Source organism: Echinops telfairi, unplaced genomic scaffold (assembly GCF_000313985.2).
Source record: "Echinops telfairi isolate 266 unplaced genomic scaffold, ASM31398v2 ScPeMD7_16;HRSCAF=60, whole genome shotgun sequence".
Classification (NCBI taxonomy): domain Eukaryota; kingdom Metazoa; phylum Chordata; class Mammalia; order Afrosoricida; family Tenrecidae; genus Echinops; species Echinops telfairi.
This window is the reverse complement of record NW_022103913.1, coordinates 7,964,902-7,976,613: the sequence shown is the minus strand read 5'-3', so window position 1 is coordinate 7,976,613 and position 11,712 is coordinate 7,964,902. Positions and strand designations below refer to the sequence as shown.

The 11,712-nt window shown below is 46.7% G+C and overlaps 1 pseudogene; it reads right to left on the bottom strand.

The window, feature by feature from the left end:
• Positions 1–6,863: 6,863 nt before the first annotated feature.
• LOC105979482 lies at positions 6,864–7,337 on the bottom strand (annotated as a pseudogene).
• Positions 7,338–11,712: the final 4,375 nt, after the last annotated feature.

The following is an 11,712-nucleotide window of genomic DNA, read 5'->3' as shown; positions in this document are numbered from 1 at the left end:
AGTGTCTGATGGGAGGGATGGGGTTGTTGGGACTAGTAAAAATGATTGGGTGTAGACCAGTGTACACACATTGGTCCAGCTAAGAGCTCTTACGCATGGAATTCAGGATGGATAAAACCCTCAGGAACAGTAGTGGGAGTAGCATTATCAAGAGGGTAGGGGGATGGAGGGCATTGGTGGTGACGAGTGGGAGAAAGGTGGGACTCATCACAAGGTTGGATATGTAGCCCACCCCCCAGGGGGATGAATAACAGAAACATGGGTGAAGGGAGACAATGGAGAGTGTAAGACATGAAATAACAACACAAATATGTAATTGATCAAGGGTTCCTGAGGGTGGAAGGGTAAGGGAAGGAGGGGGTGGGAAAGAGCCCTGATACCAATGGCTCAAGTAGGAAGAAAATGTTTTGGAAATGTTGATGGCAACATATATACAAGTGTGCTTAATACATTGAACGATGGGTTGTCATATGATTCTTAAGAGCCCCCCCTAATAAAATGATTAATAATAACAATAAAAAGATTTGATGGTAGAATCATGTCTGACCTCTAACTCACGAGCTTTGGGCTAATGCTGAGCATGATTCGCTCTCCCCTTGTGAAGTTAGAAAAGCTCAGGTACCTTCACTGCAGTCTCTTTGCCACTTGGAGCATTCCTTGGGAGCACAAAAAGTGTCCCTTTCTGATGCTAGAAAGATGTGCTGTTTCTTCCTCTTGTGGAAAAAGTAGTTGATTGCTCTTGTCTGTGGAGAGGTGTCAGATAAAGGGTCTACAGCTTGGGGTTGACTAAACTTCACTTTCCACTGGATTTCTATCACCAACCTACTGGGCAATTTAAGGACTTTGAGACAAGACACAAGACGCTAGACAAATCTGGAAACCATAGCTCTTGATTCTGAGATTGTTTCTTGTGTTTTGCCATGCCTTTCTCCCTGCCTTGCACCTCCTGCATCGCTGCCATCTGTTCTCTTTGCCATCAGTCGCTAATACTGATTACTTGGTTTGGGACTCAAATTGAGTTTGAATCCTGCCTTGACCACTTCTTCGATGTAGGTGTTGGGATAAAGTACCTGATTTTATTAAAATTCATTTTCCATATCCATCAAATAGTAATGCTAATACTTATAGTGCAGAATTTCCCTCATTGTGAAATAAAATGGTATTTGTAAAGTGAAGAAGAAGAAAAAAAGACCTAGGTACTCATAGAAGCCTCCTTGAAGATGTTATAGAAGGTACAAGGGGGAGGGGAGCTGGTAAGGCCGCCCTGAGCGGGGACTGCCCGCCATCTGTAGGGAATGACCAAGCAGACACTTGGCCCCACATGGACATCCCATTCATGAGGCTTCCTCCCAACATTCTCTGCGGCCTCCATGGACGCAGGCCAGGTGTCCTGAGCCCTCCCAGACGTGGTCTGTCCTCAAATGGATGGATGCTCCTCTTGTTGCACTTTAGACCCCCAAGCAGTCTCTGACTTCTGTTCTCTGCATCCGGTTCTCTCTGGGGCTCAGCCCCAGCTGCTGGGTGACAGCTCAGATGACAGACAGCCCCAGAGCCCAAACACCTGGCCTTTTCCAGTGGCTTTCCCAGGAAGCCAGGTGGAAAGTAAAATTCAGCAGTCCTGGGCATCAAAGGCACTCAGCCGATGTCACAGCTCCTGAGCCACGCGAAGCCATTTGCTGAAAAGCCAACTTTGGGAGACAGCTCTTGGAAAGCCTAGCTCTGCTCCTGTCTCTGACCCTGGCAACTGCCCAGTACTGATGGCCACAATAGCAACCAAGTAGAATCATGCAGACACATGGTTTCTGGGCCACTGTACCGTCTTTACAAGCTCCAGGATTGGCACTTAACCCAAGGGGTTGGCCAGACAGGGCCCAAGATATTTTGGGGTCAATGAATGAAAGTAAAAGTGGTTTGGAACTATTTAGAGGATCATGAGAAACAGATTAGAAAGCTAATATTTAATCAGAATGAAGAGTCCTAAGTCATATAAAGTAGTTTAGCACTGACTAAAATGGCACTTACTCTGTATAGTCCCAGGGACTAGGGCATGCGAGTGCCAGTGACTTTGATGACATCCAAATTTCTACGATAATTAGGAGAATGATAAGAAGGACCATTTTTAGTAAGAAGGTGGGGACCTCCAGATTAAGAAGTTCCTTCTGATTCTGAGACCCCACAGTACTAAGCTGGATCCTGAGGCGAAAAGCACTATTTTGCTATTGAAATATGATCAAGGTCCTACTTTTCACTGTCCGGAAGACCTTGCCATCCTCTTGCATGTACTCACTTGTGATTCTTGCCCTAATCCCTTCAAAACTACTCTGAAGGAAGATGTCATTAATTCACTTTGAGCTTAGCCCAAAGACAATAGTGAGTTTTCAAACAGTGCATAGAAATTTCAGATAGAGGTTTGATGCTCCCATCACCTCCTGCCTGCAGACTAAGAATGGGGAGTGGGATAATCCATATAGTTGAGGAGTTTGGATGTTCCTGTCTTCACCCCTGCTTCCAGAAGGGGTCCTGGAGGCAGTTCTGGATATTTTATGACTACCCTTTCCTGAAGTTCATCCTCTCCTCCTCCCTGTTCTTGGGATACCCTGAGCTGGTTTGGGTAACTTGATCAGCGTTCCCTCTGTGCTTTTGTCTTATCAGCAGAAGTGTGTGGCTCAGAGGTGGCTTAGATGGGGTCCTGCCAATGCATCCTCTTCCTTCAAATCGCTTTTCTTCTCAGCCCTGGGAAGGAGGTCCATGCCCTACTGCGGCTCAGCTCTCTAACCCCTAGGGCAATAAAGGTTTATTGGCTCAGACACACCTTTAAGGTGCCTTCTGGCCAATCTGGCTCTCACACCCACCCAGTACCTGCCCACCAGCCTCTAGTTTCCCAAAGGCTGGAGTCAGCGGAGTTGATTTTCTTTCTGTTAAAATAGTTTTATTGGCCCATACTTCAGAGATCGTACCACAAGGTGTCACCATGAGTTGGAACCAATTCCACAGCGGCCATCAAGCTTCCTAAAAGGTTGGGAAATGACTTGAAAGCACATTGCATTAGTACTGTATACAAGAAAGAAACTAAAGGGGAAATTACATTAGGTGACGTGATAGAGGTTAGGAGCCCTGATGGTGTAGTGGATTGTGAGTTGGGCTGCTATTCTCAGGGTCCAAAGTTCGAAATCACCAGCCACTGTTCAGGAGAAAGATGAGGCTTTCTATTCCCATAAAGATTTACAGTCTCAGAAACCCACAGGGCCCGAGACTTCTACCCTGTCTAATAAGGCCTCTGTGAGTCCAAAATGACTGAATGGCAAAATGAATTTGGGTTGAATGGAAGAGTTTGCCTTCCTATAAGAATGTCTCTAGCCTCCTGTGCTGGCCTTCCCTTTAGGAGAAGTTGCCCCATTTCCAGGCTTTGAGGGTGGGTCTTAATTAATCTGAGCCAAGCAAGGTGGGCCCAGACTTTGCCAGTGATGTTTGAATGTGGGCATGTGTATTCGGACAGGTCGACTAGTGAAACAAGTTCAGAGACACTCATAAATGTATCACAGAAAGCTTTATATCAGGAACTAATTATGTATTAAGAAAACATCCCAGCCCAGTCCAGCTCAAGTCCATAAGTCCGATACTAGTCCACAAGTCCCTCTTCAGACTCATGAAGCCACGTGCAATGATGCCCAATGCAGGAAGATCACAGGCCAGTGGGTGCAAAGTCTTGTAGATCCAATGGTGATGGATGCATCTCCAGGGCTCTGGTAGCAGCAAGGGTCATCCAGCAGGAAGGTGAAGGCAGGGAGAAAGAGGGAAGTTCCCAGGGTTCTCCTTAGGAGAAGGCCACGCCCCAAATTAGGTACCATCAGGCTGTGACCTGATTGACAGGCTAGACTCCACCCCTACATTTTTTATATATCTTCAAGTTGGCATGAAATTATGTAACCACCACAGCATGTGATGTAATTCTGGCCCCATGAAGTATGAGAAGGAATCGGATGAGGTCCTCTAGGAAGGAACACACAGGAAGAGAAGGTATCTACTCTTTTTTTTAAATAATGGCTTAATTTGTATAGGATAGGGGTGATGGCAGCCATTTTGTGAGGCAACTTGGGGACAAAGCAATATCATGATGGATTAGTAGAGAGTTTGGAAGAGCCAGGTTTTTGATATTGAGTTTTTCCATTCCCCCATGTTCCCTCAGGCCTTTTCTGCCACTTAGAAAGCCGTTTCCCAGTCTGTTTGTTTAATGCTCCTCATTCGTGGTTCACGGCTCTTCCATATTGCGTTCTCTGATGTCCTAGCAGAAGGGGCCTAGCAGAGCCTCCACATAGACATTCTTGGATTGTGCCCGTCTGTGTCCAGCTATGACACCTTGACACACTGAGACCTCCTGGCTGGCCTGGGTGAGCCAGTCCATTTTCTACTCTTCCCACCGTATTTTATTGGCAACTCGATGCACATGTGGGGTGAGGTAGGGTGGGGAGAGACTCAAAGTAGGGGGAAAGAGAAAGTGGATGAGAACTGCCCTTCCCATAAGCACATGGACTTATGTTGATGCCATTTGCCAATCTGAGAGGGTGGCTCCTTTGCTGCTGGCACAATGTTGCCACAGGTCAATGGAGAGAGCCTGCATACTTGAGAAAATTCTTAGACTCCTCTTATTCCCAAGTCACTGTTTCCCCTCAGCTTCTGCTCCGATGCCTTGGGCAGGGTCACTGAGGTATGTCCCAGCCTCCTCTGCAGCCTTAGCCATAGCTGATGGGAGCTGACAGGCGCCCTAAAACCATGCAGCGGCCTGACGCCCCACTAATCTCCACATCATCTGCGGGTGAACGTTTCCAGCGGAGGTGGAGGAGACGATGAAAGGAGCAGTGTTCCTGCACGCGGCACTTCTAGTGAAGCGTGCTTGCACGGCGATTCACATCAGCACATTTTTAATATCCATAAACCCATGCCGGCAAGGATGGGAGCAGTCTTGTGCCAAAGCCCCTGGCTTTATAAATGTAGACTTAGAGAGTGGCCGGTGAGCAGGCTGGCGGGCTGTCTTGCTGGCTGGATTCCTCTGGCGAGCCGCGTACCAAATGCAATGTCCACAGCACACACCCCTGTGGGGTTTCCTGAAGCTCATGGCTGGGCTCCTCAGAACTACCACACCTGGCAAAGACTTCTCCAAATAGCAACTTTGAAGTGTAGTCCCAGAAAGCATATTTTCCTGGGGCAAGTTTGTTCCACACCTGGAGTTTAACCAATAGCATCTTACGACTTGACTGATGGGTCTGACACTCAAAGGACCCTATTACCCATGGAGAAGTAAGCATCCAAGTTGTTGGTCCTCAGGACATCCCCAGTGCTGATGTGGGGTCAAGAATGGATGAACCAGGAGGCAGCAGGACCCGTCAATCTTCCCAGAGATGTTCAAGTGGGGTAAGATGCCATCAAGAACAGTAGAACCCATTCTCAAGGAGCCAACAAGGGGAAGGAAAACAAAACCGTGAAGGCAGTTACATGAGGGTATGTGGTATGCAAAGAGTGATCATGTTCCTGAATTCAAGGGGTGGGTTGCCCCAAGCACTGAGGTGACCAGAGAATGCTTTGTGGAGCCAGGTACATTGCAGGATGGCTACTTTTCATGAAGAAGTGAAGAGGAGAGCTCACTCTCTGGGGATGGGAAGTGGCAAGTTGGGACCGTTGGTCCAATATGGGCATGGGATTGGGATCTGGGAGGAGTGGTCGTAAAAAGAGAGATTTCCCAACCCAAGGCTTCAAGTGTGGTATGTAGAAATTGCTCACCAAGTCTGTCTCCAATAAGAGTTATTGCTCGTCTGGTTGGGTGAAATTCGGATAGCAGAATCTTTCCTGTAGTAGCGGATCCTGTGCTCCAGAGACCTTATTGAATAGTCCTAGCAAAGAGACACACCACGACCACCAACGTGTCGCTGGAACCCCTAACTCAACACAGGATACTGTGGGGTCAGTTCGCAGAGGCTCAAAGTGAGTTCAGGTCCACACCCAAACCATCTGCACCAAGAAACTGGTGGTGGCTATTAACTATCCAGGCCCCGAAAAGAGCTTTGGTTTGAGCTTGGTTGAAGACTTTGTTCTCCAAGTTCTACTGACCTTTGGTCAGCCCTCTGAAATTTGCAACTAGATAGCCACATCCAAAAGTGTTATAATCTTGATTAATTTTTTGCAAATTAACCTCCAGCCTTTCTAACGAGGTTGTCTGAAGATATTTCAATTATGGAGAGATCCCAGGGTAGCGAATGTTTAAGTTCCTGAGTCAGAGCCCCCTCCCTCCCCAGGAAGGAATCCGTATGTGCCCAGCTTTCCTAGGCCTCTAGCGCCCAGGTCAGCGATACTCCATATTCCACCCACACCCTTGTCCTGACTCCACATAGGTGATGGCCATCTCCTGTGGTGACTGAGGCCATGGCACAAGAAGGAGGCAATGTCATGTGGGTGGAGGAGATGGGATCATGTGGCTCGTTGTATACTGGGGCTTGAAAGAACAAGGTTGTATCTAATCACCGATCCTGTGCCAGGTGTTTCATAGCCTAGCCTCAAGGAATACTCACCATCATCCTGGGAGGTGGGCTACATGATTACTGTTTTCTGATGAGGATCGTGGATTTCAGATAGGCCGTGTCACGTTGTTAAGTCTAGACAGCTTTGAGAGGTGGCCCTTGATCCCACGGTCTCCAGCTAGCTCTCCCAAGGGACCATATGTCCCTGGGATTGTTCGCACAGTAGTTTTAGAAGAAGGATTCTGGTCAAAGGTTTACAATTCAGTTCCTGCCTTCCTCCCCCTGAGTTTCTTCCATGGAAATTTCTTTCCTTTTCTTTTTTCTTCACTGCTTCAGTTCAATGAAAGTGAGACTTTATTGAGGCTCAGAGCTAGTGGGCTCATGAGAGCCCCGCCAGCAGAGGCCGGGGAGCCAGCCAGCAGAGAGGGGCCCTTGTTGGGCCTTCTTCTCAGGACACAGGCTGTTGGCATGGCCGCATTTCCTTTTGTGGCAGTGACTGCATGGGAGTGAAGGCAAGCCTCACATTGGCAGCAGGCTATCTTGTTGAAGTTGTGCTTCTGGGCTAGCTGGTGCAGGGACAGCCAATGATGCCACCACGCAGCCGCAGCACCAAGTGCAGGGTGGACTCTCCCTGGATGTTGGAGTCCGAGAGAGTGTGGCCATCCGCCAGCTGTTTACCAGCAAAAATCAGACGCTGCTGGTCCAGGGGAGGGTGGTGCCTTCCCTGTCGTGGATTTTAGCTTTGACATTCATGATGGCGTCACTGGGCTCAACCTCGAGGGTGATGGTCTTGCCTGGTAGGATCTTCACAAAGATCTGCATCTCTGCATTTGCCACTCAGGCCGCCTTGTTGGAGAGAAAGAGCAGAAACCTCACCTTTTAAGGAAAACTCACAGCAACAGGATCAGAGCTGATACCTAGTCTGGAATTCTTACAATGGGCAACAGAGTCTCACACTGGTTCAGGAGGACATCATCTTGCTTCTCCGGAATTAGGGCTTTGGGGGATTCTTCCCAGGAACTCTTTTCTGACTAACGGGCAAGCCTGTGTTCCTGACACTAGGGGAGGAGGTGGATTGTTGGAGTGGAGAGGTAAGCCCAGGGAGAAGCAGAGGGAATTATGGATTAGGAGCGGCACCTAGCTTTGGGGTTTCACTTGGGACTGAGCAAAGCCCTAAAAGCTGTCTGGGTATGACCAGGCGGGGAATCAGTCAGAGTGCTGAGATTGTAGGGAGAGAAATTACTCCCCTCAAAGCCTCAGATGGTGACTGGGGAATGGTATCCAGGTCACCAATCTCAAGAGGCTGAAGAGAGTGGGGTGGCTGCCAGTCTGAGTGGAACTTGTGACGTTCATCTGCCCTGGAAGCCAGGCCCACCAGCCTGGGGCAGCGGGTTACAGGACCCCGGGGGTGGGGCTGCTCCAACATTCACTTCTCCCAGAGATCTGCTTCCCTCAGCCCAGGCAGACCTCCGGGGTACAGTGCTTCCCCAGGGATCTACTGATGTGCTCACATGAGGATGTAGAAGGACCCTTTTAGAAACAGCGTGGAGGGTAGAAAGAAGCTCCTGGAGGAAGGGAGACTGATGAGGAGCGAGCTCGAGGCTGCAGTGATGAAGTCTGCCCACAGAACAGCATCTGTCCACTCTGATGGCCACCTCCCAGGGAGTCCCCGCCGTGGTCCAGGAGGTGGGGGGCATTGCAGAGTTCACCCTGAATGGCACCTAGAGTCCTAGGAGCCTTATTGGAGGGAAAGGGGAGGAACAGGAGGTCTTTGCCTGAAGCTTCTCTGGGCACAGTTCAACTACTTGCCTCAAAGAATGCTGGTGACAGGAAGATCCGAGTTCCCAGAGCACGCAGCAGCTTTTTACCCCAGAGAAGGGAAGGGAGGCTGAAGAAACAGCTTTGATCAGACTCTCTAAGGAAAAACCAACACTAGCACAAAGTAGGTAAGTCAAAACTGACCCAAAGATAATCATATTTTAAAATTTCGGTCACCTTGGGACTGAAAAAAGAACACATCACCTGTGGTAGGCAAAGCTGCTCGGTCAGACTCGCACTTTCTTCACGGGCTCCATGATTTTGCTTTTCTGTTTCAATATTGGTATGCCAAGAGGGCAACACAAACAATGCCCAGCACCTTTCATTTCGAAGACCTCCAGGGAGTTTACCATGATGTGGCCTTTGCTGTGCTTAGCGTGTGTAGAGAAAACATTGTATAAGACACAGCGCTGATTCCTTGGGCTAGGGGAGCCTGTGCCTCTGTGGAGGGTGGTGGAGAAGACTGGAAACAGGTCACGGTGACTGTTGTATAACACACCAAGCATAAGTACTGTCACTGAATTGGACAGGTAGAAATCCATTGAAATGGCAAACACACACACACACATATACATGCATATGTTTAACATAATAAAAAATTTGCATCCATTCGTAATACAAATTCTTGGCAAAGTAGAAATAGAAAGGAACATTCTCAATCTGATCAAGAACATCTTTAAAAAGTACCCTGTCGCTAGTATTTTAAAAGTCCTCTAGCTAACATTACACTCAATGATGAAATATTGAACACTTATATGCCTACGTTGGCAGGATGGCAGGATGTTCACTCTTCTGACTTGTCTTAACATTGTACTGAGGAGCCTGCCGGTGACATAAGCATTAGAAAGCCAGAAGTGAAATAAGACGAGCTCGCCGCCATCCAGTTGATTCTGAGGCATAGCGACCCCACTGTGGTTTCTGAGACTGTGAACTGTTTACAGGAGTAGAAAGCCCAGCCTTTCTCCCGCAGAGCTGCTGGTGGTTTCGAACTGCTGACCATGCAGAGCCAAGCCCATTGCGTAACCATTACACCACCACCGCTCCTTGCAGATGAAATAATTGTACATACTGGCAATCAAATGATTAAATAATTTGACAGACTCCTAACAGTTATTGATATGATTACTAAGCACGTCAGTAAGATCACACGTACAAGGTCAGTATTAAAATGGCATCTACTGCTGCACACTGGTGTTGGTGATGCCACTGGGTTAGCAACCCTTAGCAACCTCCTGTCCTGCATAAGGAAACACCATCCAGTCCTGCGAACTCCTCCTCATCATTCTTATACTTGAGCACCTCGTTTCAGCCAGAGTGCCACTCCTTGTTGAGCGTCTCCCTCCTTTTCTCGGCTCCTCTGGCTATGCAGTGGTCAGCTTTTAGAGCCCACCAGCTGCTGTGCAGGAGAAAGCCAGGCTTTTTACTCCTGTAGAGAGTTACCATCTCGGACATCACAGCGACAGTTCTACCCTATCCAGTAGGTTGCTATGAGTTGGCATCAACTTGGTGGCAATGAGCTTGGTTTTGTGTTCTACTTTACCAAGCATGATGGCCTATCCAAGGACTAGCCTCTTCTGATAATATGTCCAAAGTATGTGAGATGAAGTGTTGACATTCTTGCCTCTAACGAGCATTCTGGCTGTACTTCTTTCAAGACAGAGCTGTTAGTTCATTTTGCATCCATGGTACGTTGAGTATCCTTCACCAGCACCATTACTCAAATGCATCGATTCTTCTTTGGTCTTTATTATTCAGTGTCTGACTTCAACATGCATTTGAGATGATTAAAAATACCATGGTTTGGGTCCGGTGCACCGTAGTCCCCAAAGTAAACTCCTTGCTTTTCAATACTTTAAAGAGTTCTGATGCAGATTTGGCAAAGATTTACCCAATACAATTAATCATTTGACCTCTTGACTCCTGCTTCTAGATGCTAGCAACAAGTAATTGAAAAATAAAAAATGTAAAGTGCTACTAATTACATTTACATCAAAAATTTAAATACTTAAGAATACATTTAACTAAAGGTGTATAAAACCACTACACTAAAAACTACAAAATATCTTTGAGAGTACTCAGAGAAAGCCTCAGCCAATAGAGAGATGTTTCATGTTCATGGGTTGGAAGATTCAGCAGGGTTAAGATGTCAATTCTTGGCAAATTAGTCTATAGATTCACTTCAACACTAATGGACGTACCAGGATGTCATTGTTTTGAATATTGACATATTCACTCTAAATTTATATGGCAAAAGACTTCAGAGTAGGCAAGCAATCTTGAAGAAGAAAATCAATATTAGAAGACTTTCATTAACAATATCGAGCAACAGTCATTAGGACAGTATAGTGTAAGAACAGAGAAATAAATAAGTGAAACCGAAGAGAATAGAAACTTCAGATATAAGTTCATGAAATCCTTTGAGTTACCACAAAGATGGGGGAAAGGACGGTATTCAGAAAACATGTTGCTGAAGCAATTGTATATCTGTGCAAACCTTAATCCCTACTGCACACTAAATAAAATTAATTAAGAAGGAACATGAACCTAAATTTGAAAGGTTAAACTATAAGGAATAAAACAAAAAAGAATTTTTCACTACCCTGAGATAGGAATTTATTTCTCAAATAGGAAACACAGGAAAGAATATATAGATATAGATATTTATATTCCATTCATAAAGCTTTTCGTGGCTAATTTCTGAAAGTAGACAGCCTGGTCCTTCTTCGGAGCCTGTTCCCAATCTGCGAGCTCTGCTGAGACCTGTCCACGGTGGGGGACCCTCCTGGTGTTTGACATGCCTGTGACACCGCTTCCAGCATCACAGCAACACACAAGCCACAGGAGTATGACAACCTGGCAGATCCCTGTGACAAAGGGAGAGCACCGTGGGAAGGTGGCCGCAGTCCTTGCTCCTGGTGAGGACGGTGCGGCCTGGGCGGTGTTTGGTTTTCTTGTCCCGAGGGTGGCGAGTTGGAACCAGCGACATGTAGGTGCATCTCTATAGAAGTAGTGACACAGCTGTCTAGCACAGCACACAGCTAGAATATATCTACAACACTTTTCAATAACAAAAGACAAAGATTTAATTTAACAACTAAGTAAAACCTGACTATTTCTCACACACACAAAAATCTCCAAATGACCGTAAACATGAAAAATTCTCAGCTTCATTAGACTTCAGAGAAATGCAAATTAAGTCCAAGGTGAGATGTGTCCTCTTTGCTTTCAGACAAACAGAGAACACAGACCTGAAGCCGACTGTCGACGTGACTGTGAAGAGATGGAATGCTGGGCTATTGAATTGTATGAAATGTCAATTGATGCCAATTACACTCTTAGAAAATAGAGTTGTTCTGAGACCAACTTAAATAAGCATTTAGTTTGA